The 10,546-nt window shown below is 31.7% G+C and overlaps 1 long non-coding RNA gene across 1 annotated transcript; it reads right to left on the bottom strand.

Annotated features, from left to right (window-relative positions):
- Positions 1-1,151: 1,151 nt before the first annotated feature.
- On the bottom strand, positions 1,152-10,112 carry LOC139501087 (uncharacterized). Its single transcript, XR_011658455.1, has 3 exons — positions 10,064-10,112; positions 2,653-2,829; positions 1,152-1,812 (listed from the first exon to the last, which is right to left on the bottom strand). It is a non-coding gene; the product is annotated as an uncharacterized lncRNA (long non-coding RNA).
- Positions 10,113-10,546: the final 434 nt, after the last annotated feature.

The raw sequence follows: 10,546 nt of genomic DNA on the forward strand, positions 1-10,546 counted from the left end.
AAGTCGAACACTGCAATACTAATAGTAAGTAAAAAATGTAAATATTTTGAAAAATGTTTCATTTTCAATGGAATCCTAATGCATTTTCACATTTATCTCAATATAAACTTTCTACTGAAATGAAAGCAGTATTTTTTATAGTTATATGATGAGAATAAATTAGTATCAGTGGGCAAAATAAGTGAATACAAGTTAAAGCCAAAATAAAATATGTGTGTTTAAAGTCACTCTTATGATGGTTCTCTCAAATGATATATTACCATTAATCGGAACCAAGTCGGATATGGATTATGCAATATACATCTTATTTTACACTGATTACGTTATCAACAATGCAGCAAAAGGCAGTGCATGGAGAATAGAAGGATTAATTTGATGTAACAGTTGTTTTCCATTTGTTTCATGTGTTTGAGCTTTTGATTTCGTCATTTGATAAGGGTTTCCGTTGTAAATTTTTCTTTGGGTTCCGTATCTGTGTTATTTTACTTTTTTCGTATAAGCCGATTAAGTTCTAAGGAACTTTAACATTCTTTAATGTTGTATAACTTATTATTATACTTGCTGTAAGAATGCTTTTGATTTGAAACAATCTACTTCTTTAACAAAGCGTACAGTAAAAATAGCTTTATTAAAAAGCAATCCCTTTTTGATACAAGTAGTCTTTTAAGATGTTACATACATATTATACTTTTGACAGGTGATTCAATGATAATTCACGTAAATAGGTGGAGGTTATCGGATAAATAAGGACAGTTATAGTTAGTTTGTGTACGATCGGTCAAGTGTTGTTATTTTTACGGAACTTTGTGCATAGTTTAAGACTTTTCTGCTTTATCAAACTTGCTTAATTTAAAACAGAATTCGTCAAGTATAATCAGAAATATAATATAATAACTATTGTGGTATATTGGTTTGTTATGGGAAAGCTGTAGTTAATCCCTTTTACATCTATATAATTTACTCAAATTCTTGATCAACTTCGCGCCTTACAGCTGATCAGTGTCTTCAAATACATGTACAGTGTATACATATGGCATATTACAAACAATATTAACAATATGCATGACGTCAGAAGTTTCATCAACACAAAATATCTTTTATTACAATAAACTGTTTCTTAATATAAATTATTTTATATTAATCTGCAAAATGTAGATTATGTAAGTATGTGGTAACAAATGTATTTTTGCAACTTTAATTACAGAAATGCATTCCTGTACTTTTTCGTAAATGTATAACAGGGATTCGTTTGTCTTTACATAACCTTTGTTTTGAAACTGGGCGTTATGTTGGTACTAATAGAAATGAAAGAAATTGTATTTTTTGTAATTTAGAAGCAATAAACGATACATTTTATTTCATCCTTTAAAGTAGCAGATATAATGATTTGCGGAAAAATAATACTTGTGACACAGATATTCAAAAATAAAAAGACAAACCCGTATTATAATTACAGTCATTTTTCTTCTTACACTTCTCTAGTCAATTGTGTGATAAAAGCCTCTAGTAAGACGTCTTGGCTAAAACACGAGGATCTGAAATGTTTTTATTACAAAAACATTCAATGAAAAAATACGAAACTTCTACATCATTTAAACTCGCACACAAACACACATGGGTCATTTCTGATGCACTCAGTGTCGAACCACGTGTCATCTGCAGTAAGCACTAAGCAACGCTGTACAACACCTCCATCTGGATCAGTAATGGCCCAATTGAAATATGACAACGGAGTACCATCATCTAATTTCCAGGTTAATAAATCATCTTGCTTCTCTCCGGCAATGCAAACTCGTTCAACAGATCGACCAACTGGAAACAATATAAAGTATATATCATTGATCGGTCTAAAATTTTATTATAACGTAATGTTAATCCGAACGCATTGCGTAACGTCTATAGAATGTTTACACCATATTTATTTGAGTATTGATGGCAGACTAATCATTCCAGTTGGTGTATGTAACTATGCTCTATTGGCATCTTTCCGTGTCTATTTTAAAAAAATGTGATTTTCTATCTTGTCAACTTGAGGTAATTTGTTTCTATGTTGTATGTTGACGGCTGTTGTTTTTTTACGTTTGTTGGGTTTTTTTTAAAATGGAATTTATAGTTTGTTTCGACAACTTTCTGTGTACAAGGCCCGTCTTTCTATAGAAAACTTTAAACACGTTGCTCTATGTTGTATATTTGGAATTGCAAATGAAGAACATTTATTATAGCTTGAATTAAAAAGCTTATGGATATGTTCTGTTCGGTATCTAGAGCTACCTCTGCATTGGAGCTTTTCTTAGTTCAAAATCGTCTAGAATGTGCATGCAATATCTGTACGCGAAGCAAAACCTAATAAATAAATCTTAGATCAAAACTCCATTTGATTACTTTACATTATCGACGCGATTCCTGTGTCTAACTCGGTGTTTTTATCATTTTATGTATATTAAGTTAATAGTGTTTTAAATATTAAAAGTGTAAATTTGTGGAATAAATGGTAATAATTGGTTATTAAGAAAGAAAGTAAGAAAGATAGAGATTTGTTTTGATTTAGGAGCTAAAATTGTATAATTATGTAAACGACAATACTTGCTAAGAAAGAAAGAAAGAAAAAAAAAGAAAGAAATAAAGTCAGGTATTTGATTAAATCAACAATACCAAAAATGAGTTGAAAGAAGAATTGCTTCTGTTGAGACTCCACGGCAGCCAATGACGCTCCTTGATTTGTACACCCCTGTTTTATGTCGTCAAATACCATGACGCCAACCGTTTTTACAGTGTAGCAAAAATCTAATGGTCTGTATAACAACGCACCCAATGGACACTGTCCTAGCCCTGAAATCGAAAAGGAATCTACTTTCCAAGAGATATGTATAATGCAACAAAAGTCAATATCTATACTATTAAACATTTTGTGTGTCACTTCTCTTCCTTCCACAATAAATCAATCATTGTGCCTCTTCTATAGGTATACAATGCATAGTCGCATTTGTCATCTATTCTTATGACTCTTAGATTAGGGTTATTTTGGGAGAAAAACGAAAATAAAGGATATTGTTTTCGTCATCAGATTAACTTTTATGTCATACAAGACTTCCCGTTTTAAACTTGAACATAATTTTCATAAGAGTACTCGGGGACAGGACAATATAATTTTCGCGTTGATAGTTACTCTATACAGCGGTGATCGCCTTGGAGAAGAAACTTTAAATTGACAGTTAATAGAAAATACACTTTATTTACAGTAAACGTATGTTCATAGTATACAGAAACGCGAAAATAATGAAATTTATCAGAAAACAAAAAAATAACGGACTTTGGAAAAAAGGGAGAGGGCTTAAAAAAATTGTCCTGTCTCCAAGTATTTATGAATCTTTATACCTTTTCTGAAATTCTCCAGGCATAAAATATTTACAAAAATTCATCCTACAACAGCTTACTTACTTTAAACCAAGCTCTAAATGCCCGCGATTTCGCGGGTGAGTTCTAGTACATTTTTAAAGGGTTTTTTATTCGTAAAATGGAAGTAAGAATTGGGACATGTATTTGTAGTTTGTCGCCTACACAATGCCATTCTATTTGCATGGTTTCACAGAAGTGTGGGCCTCTTTCCATTTGAACCTATATATGTGGTATATGTATACATATTAAGCCGTTTTGTCATGTGTTGCCCTACTGATGTGAAACGACATTTAAAGTGAAGCTATTAAACCAAGAGTTCCAAATGGTGAAGTTGAAATCATCCCTTCGTAAATTTTACGGACGCCATCACGAGTTAGTTGACCGTTATGGAATAACCGTTTCACAAATGATATTGAATATGTTCCTTACGTCGTAACTACAATCCCCTGCCCTTTCATGAATGTGACCTACCAAATTAGACTATTTATCGGATTTGTTATGACATAAGCAACACGACGGGTGCCACATGTGGAGCAGGATCTGCTTACCCTTCCGGAGCACCTGAGATCACCCCTAGCTTTTGGTGGGGTTCGTGTTGCTTATTCTTAAGTGTTCTATGTTGTGTCATTTGTTGTATTGTTTGTCTGTTTGTCTTCTTTCCTTTTTAGCCAGTCGTTGTCAGTTTATTTTCGATTTATGAGTTTGAATGTACCTCTGGTATCTTTCGTCCCTATATCTTACGGTTGCCGTATACGGTGCAGGAAATGCCTACCCCTCCGGAGCACCTGATTTCACTCCCGGTTTTTAGTGGAGTTCGTGTTGTTTCTTATCTATTATTTATAACTGTTGATGTAAATGTTCTTTGGTTTTGTGAGTCTTTGTTTACTTCTTGGTTTTGATTGTTATTCTTTTTTAAAATTCTGATCATATATAGTGTGTAGCAGCAGTCAAATTAGCTCCATGTATGACATATATTCAATGATTTTAACTTGTTGGTTGTTAACATTGCTGTTGGTCTGTTGGTCTGTTGGTCTGTTCCATTCAATTAAAATCAGTTATTGCTCGCTGCAAAAAGGTTCATATTGTAACTCGCAGCTAATAACTGACTGTATCAATGTGCAGACAACCTGATAATCCACAAGTATACGTTATGATAAACATGCATCTTCTTCTACGTGGTTTGTCTGTATTAAGCAGTATAAAGATTCTACGTATGGCCCTTGTTCTGTTTTATGGTAGGTTTGTTTATAATTGCAGCCGATTGCATTGTGTGTACCTGTAAAGGTTATATCTTTGGTTAGCTTGTTTGCTATCTGAACCGTGAAGTCATTATTAAGTAACTTAGGTATACTACCCTCTTTTCGAAGTAGCCTAGTCCTACAGACATATATAGATTGGTTATCTATCAAAAATGTTAAAGGATTATATAAAGTAAAAATACATATGTTAATATAACTTTCTTAGTTTTGTTATCCAATTTGACTATTTTTGATGCTAATGGATTTGAAGACTTCAAACGTATAATTTAAGTAATGGCGGTTGTAATATGTAAATCATCCATTACGAACGTAAATTATTTCATTGAATAGAAAATGAGTTATATGTAATCAAATATCAAGCCGGGGAGGCAGTTTCGATGCCACGGAACTTGTTTTTACCTGGTTAAACATTGACATAAAAAAAAGTTTTAACATGGTCGTTCATAATGTTACTTACAGAACAAATTGACAACCGCTTATTCGTCAGTCTGTGATGTAATCTAGATGTTAAAGACCTTAGAACTAAATAAATCTATGTTTTCCAGACAAACACTTCAACTAAACTTTTGCCAGAAAATTACAATTTCAAGACTAACCACCGCTTTTACTAATGGTTGAAAACAAAAATTCAGCGAAGTTGGGAATTTGTTGTCATGTCATTTAGGGGAAAAGTCTAGCCATTTAAAAGTCACTTGCTACGACATCAATATATATATTTAAAATGTGTTTTTTTACAATAATACGCTTTAAAAATCAAAGCTTAGAAACATCGATTAATTTTTTTTTATTAATTTGCAAGTGAATAATTCGACCTCATGGAATCCGTGTTCATGTAACCTTCAATATAGCCTCTTTACTAGAGATGGATAACGCATGAATTATGCGTTTTCAGTTATTAAAGGGAAACGAATGTCATTATTGAAGTAAAACAAAGGTATTTATCATTTGATTGACTGATTCTATATCCAAAACCCATTCTTATACAGGTAAAAACGATGTTTTACATATATTTTAACCTATAATATGAAATTAAAACGACCTGGCTAGAAAAAAATACAATTATTCGAGTTCTCTATCCATTTAGATCTATATATCTATATATCTATATATAAGTTTATAAATCTTATATGACCGTCGACAGTCTTCTGAGGTCAACTCGATAGTTAAATAGATGGCGTCTAGACTAAAATACACACGAAACGAGGATACATATTATCGAGCCCATACCTTGTAAATAGTTTATTTTAGACTTTTCATAATTTGAATATATACGTTTTAATATGTTATAAATCAAATATGAGGTTTTTGACTCAAATCGGTGAACATGAATTTGACAGCCAATGCCCCCTTACTAAACTAGATATCTTATCGACAAACACATCTATCAACTCCAAAACTTTGTAACTGTCTCACAAACACTTTAACATTTACTGATTCTGAAGTGACGAAAATACCGACTTACTGCATTGGGTTTCGAACTCTTTTTTTTTTTTTATAAAAATACAAGGTATATCACATCAACAATTTTGATGTTTTGTTTTTAACTTTTATAGCAACTGCCTTTCCAACAATTTCATTATCACAGTATCACCGGAATAATTTTTGTGAATTACGTTATTAATTTCTAAACTGGTGAGTGGTCATATAATTTGAAAATTCGAAACATAATTCCGACATTGTTCCAAATACATGTATGTTGTAATTCAAATTCACTGACAAACAACATTTACTACTCGAATAAACTTATCATAGATACCAGTATTAAAATTTTATATTTACGCCAGACGCGCGTTTCAGTTCAGTATTTTTGTGATTTTACTTTTTTTCATCTACAAAAGAATCATCTGTGACGCTCGAATAAAAAAAGTTAAAAAGGCCAAATAATTTTAAGTACGAAGTTGAAGAGCCTTATTGATAATTCAATCTATAGAGAGAATGAACATGTCACACTTTCTTCGCAATGTTATAGTATATTGCAAAAAAAAATCTGAATTTAAGTGAAAATTTGAAATTTGCAGCATATGCTTTTTTTTTTCATTTTTTTTTTTTTTTTTTTTTTTTTTTTTATCGAAAACAATTATTTACCATCGATGACATAATGAGTCCATCCAGTACCGGAAAGTTGTGGCGATTTGAACATAAAATCCTTCGAATGCAACACACACTGTTTAGTGTTATCGTTATAGAACAATGACAAACAGTTATTGTCTAGAAAACAAGTTTCGAAACATCCTATTTTAGTTAGCACAACGACTGTATGAATTGCTCCGGTTAACTCGAATTGTTCGACGTGCTCTCTTTTAAAGGAAGCTCGAAACTTAGATTTTATAAATCCTCCTACTGATACGCCAACTAGTAGGATGCTAAAAGTTGTTAACAAATTCAAGGACAGTAAATTTAAAATCATTGTCACTAGTATACTAATCGGACTTCACACTAAACATTGAGCTAAAAAATAATCGCATGCATTTTTTTTTAATATATTCTATGCAAATGCGTGAAATCAACCTAATTTTAAAAACAATAAAAGTTGTTTCGTAATAAATTTTGAAAAGGTTATTTCCCGAGATTAACGAACTTTAATAGGTATTTGCGTGCGGACATGTATTATGCATTAATGTTACAATTAAATCAACATTTAATCGAAATCTTATGAAAAGATTGAAACCAACAGTGAAGAAGAGTCAGAGTATATGGAGTGAAAAATACGTAAGTTCTATATTAAAGGTTAAGCACTTACAGGTAGTTTTCAGTACCTATAGACACGGTGTGTAATTACAGCGAATTTCCTACTGCGTGTAGAGAAAAACTTTGGTTAGCTTGCTTACTTTGTTTGAATATTACACAATTGTAATTGGGATAACATTCAAGCAAATTTAAATATAATACATACAGCTTTAACTATGCCTGTATATATTGTTTGCAAATGTCAATCTTAATCAGTGGGATTTCCAGTGACACTAGAACAATAAAAAAATCACTCTTCTTATGAAAGAGATAGAAAAGGTAGAAAAAAAGGAGAGACAATTTACGCATAAAAACCGATATGCATAGGGATGAATATCTCTTAAAACACAAAACCATTATATAACTTTTATACAACCACTATAAATAAAGTATATACGTAAGCTAAATTTGTTAATATATGAATTTTTAATTGCCAAACATACTGTTAATTGAACAATCTATTGTTCAACATAGGGGTGTGTAAAAAACTGCCAGATTTGACTGCATATTTTTCTTTTAAAAAAAAAAATATATATCAAACCTTAATAATGCAGCTTTCTGAGTATCCAATTTTTAACGTGTTCCGAAATGTAGTTTCGTCACAAGAATTTTTCAAAGTTGGGTCATTTTGTCTATATGAATGTCGGTAAAGTCGTATGATCGAGCACACCGACAAGTGTATCGTTGGGACAACTCGATATAATGTAATCAATATACGTGACAAATATAAACCTAATGTGAAGTTTATTAAAATCACCATAACATAATTGAACAACACATTATATTTGAAAAACATGAGTCCTATAATATAAAACTTTAAAGGTTCATATCATTTACATTCAACGTTTTTATTGGATTTTTTTTACTACAATGTAACCTCGAGGTTAAACGTTGGTAGTAAAAAAAAATCCCAGAAAAATGTTGATTGATATTGTAAATGATATGAACCTTCGAATTCTTATAATATCGGAATAGAAAATATGTGATCCGAATTAACTATGCACGTGTATTGAAGAAGACTGTGCACTTTTATGAAGTACAGGGGGTAAGGTGTTTTTCTTAAACAATATTATGATCCCAAATTTGAGGAATTTTGTTGGCAATACATAAAAAACACTACATATAGGAAAGTATATGTTAAATCTCAATGTATTATTATTATGAAAAACCCTTCCCCCTCCCCCGATTAAGCATGTAATGGTTGAAACCTAAGGTGATTCGCACTAACTGCCTAAAAAGGGGCCCGCTTCAGTCTTGCGTCAGTGATTTAGTATATACTAGTAATAAACAAGATATTGTCTCATACTGAAAGGGGCGGTCGAGCAACCTGCACAGCCAAGCCTTTTATAGCTGACTATGCGGTATGGGCTTTGCTCATTGATAAAGGCCGTACGGTGACCTATAGTTGTTAATGTCTGTGTCATTTTGGTCTTTTGTGGATAGTTGTCTCATTGGCAATCATACCACATCTTCTTTTTTATATTGTCTTGTAAAACAGCCAAGATTTACAAAACATTTCCAACAAAAACCTTCAGTTGGGCAATCTGACTGGAATCTAATTATCGCTACTGATAAATAATGCAACACTAATGATACATTTAAGTTTTGGAAGGATTTTATTCACAAAGAATGTTTCTCATTGATGTACGTCATTTCTATGCTCTTGTCTTTTCGGAGTTTATATTGGAAATTAAATTGTTCGATGAAAGAGTCTAGCTCCACATTCCTATGCATATGATTGTCATATGTACGTGAGAATCATTCCATAAAACATCAGTTTGATATCCTTTCAATGCCAGACACTGTCTAGTGTGGAAAATCTGGCTAAACTTGTGCTGGATCAGACACTTGAATCTTACATCGTTATTGATGTTAAGCAATTAGTTTAACGGGCCATCCGGAACTGTTAGATTGTATGACAGTCTTCCTTCCATACAGAACATCACTGCTAAATAATTTGAACATTCAATTAGGTGATTATAATATAATTATTATTTGGCAATCCAAAGAGAACCTGAAAATATTAGACCAACGTACGTTTGAACAGAGATGCTAAAAAAAAATCCCCCCACAAAAAACCCCAGCCATTTTACTTTACAATCAAATTAAAAAAGTAGTTAGTTGCATGTCCCATCATCCTTTGGTTGTAGACCCCAGATAAATATAATCTAAATTTCGTAGCATTTTCACCACCCCCTCCTTTTTTTTAACTGAATTTGTTCAAGGTATAGTGGTTTTACCCCTTTTCAGATTTCAGTATGTCATGTTGTATATATTTTATAAATAAGATGAATTTCTAGTAAGTTTCTATGATATTTTTTATCATTTGACAAAATACTATGCATCTGAATTAAATTGTTTACTATTTGAAAAAGCGCGCCTTCTTATACTTTAATTTACCTCCCATTATTTCACATAGCAACACAAATTAAAAACTGCCAGACTTTGCTGCATATCAATTTTTTTCCCCCGATAAAAATATATATCATGCAACATAATGAACTTTACTAATTGGGAGAAAATCAAGGTGTTCCGACCATTGGATAATATTTAAAAAAAATAATGAAAGGATGTCATGATTACAAGATTGATCCCTGACGACACTGAAAATCGAAAATTCACGAATTTACCTATCATATGATGATACGATGAGGTGATAAACTTAACAAGAAATAATTTACCTGATTCGTTATCATATTCACATTATGTTGACACGTCTTAGTTCGTTAAAGGGAAACATCGCAAAAAAATCAAAAATTGATATTATGTTCATTCTGTATAAAAATGCTCAAATTCATAGATATTAAAGTTTTATTCCGCTAGATAAGCGATCACCATCGATTTTTAATTTAGAGTATCAATTCTCTGCGTTCGGCCATTTTGTCTTCTTTCTCGATTAATAACAACGATATGTCTAGAAACCACAAAGGAACAAAACGACAGTAACTGATGTAGTCGTAATTGCGTGTCGATATCTTGTCACTCGTACGGTTGTTTTATCCGACTAACTAACTTGATACGGAAAATATTCTTATTTTTTTTTTTAATTACCATGATCTGTTGTTTTTAAACTGTTAATATTGGAATTAGGTAAAAAGTCAAAGTTGAAATCATAAATAAGTGTTCCGTGAAAATTGTTTTCAAAAATCTAATTTGTTCATAAT

Source organism: Mytilus edulis, chromosome 13 (genome assembly GCF_963676685.1).
Source record: "Mytilus edulis chromosome 13, xbMytEdul2.2, whole genome shotgun sequence".
NCBI lineage: Eukaryota > Metazoa > Mollusca > Bivalvia > Mytilida > Mytilidae > Mytilus > Mytilus edulis.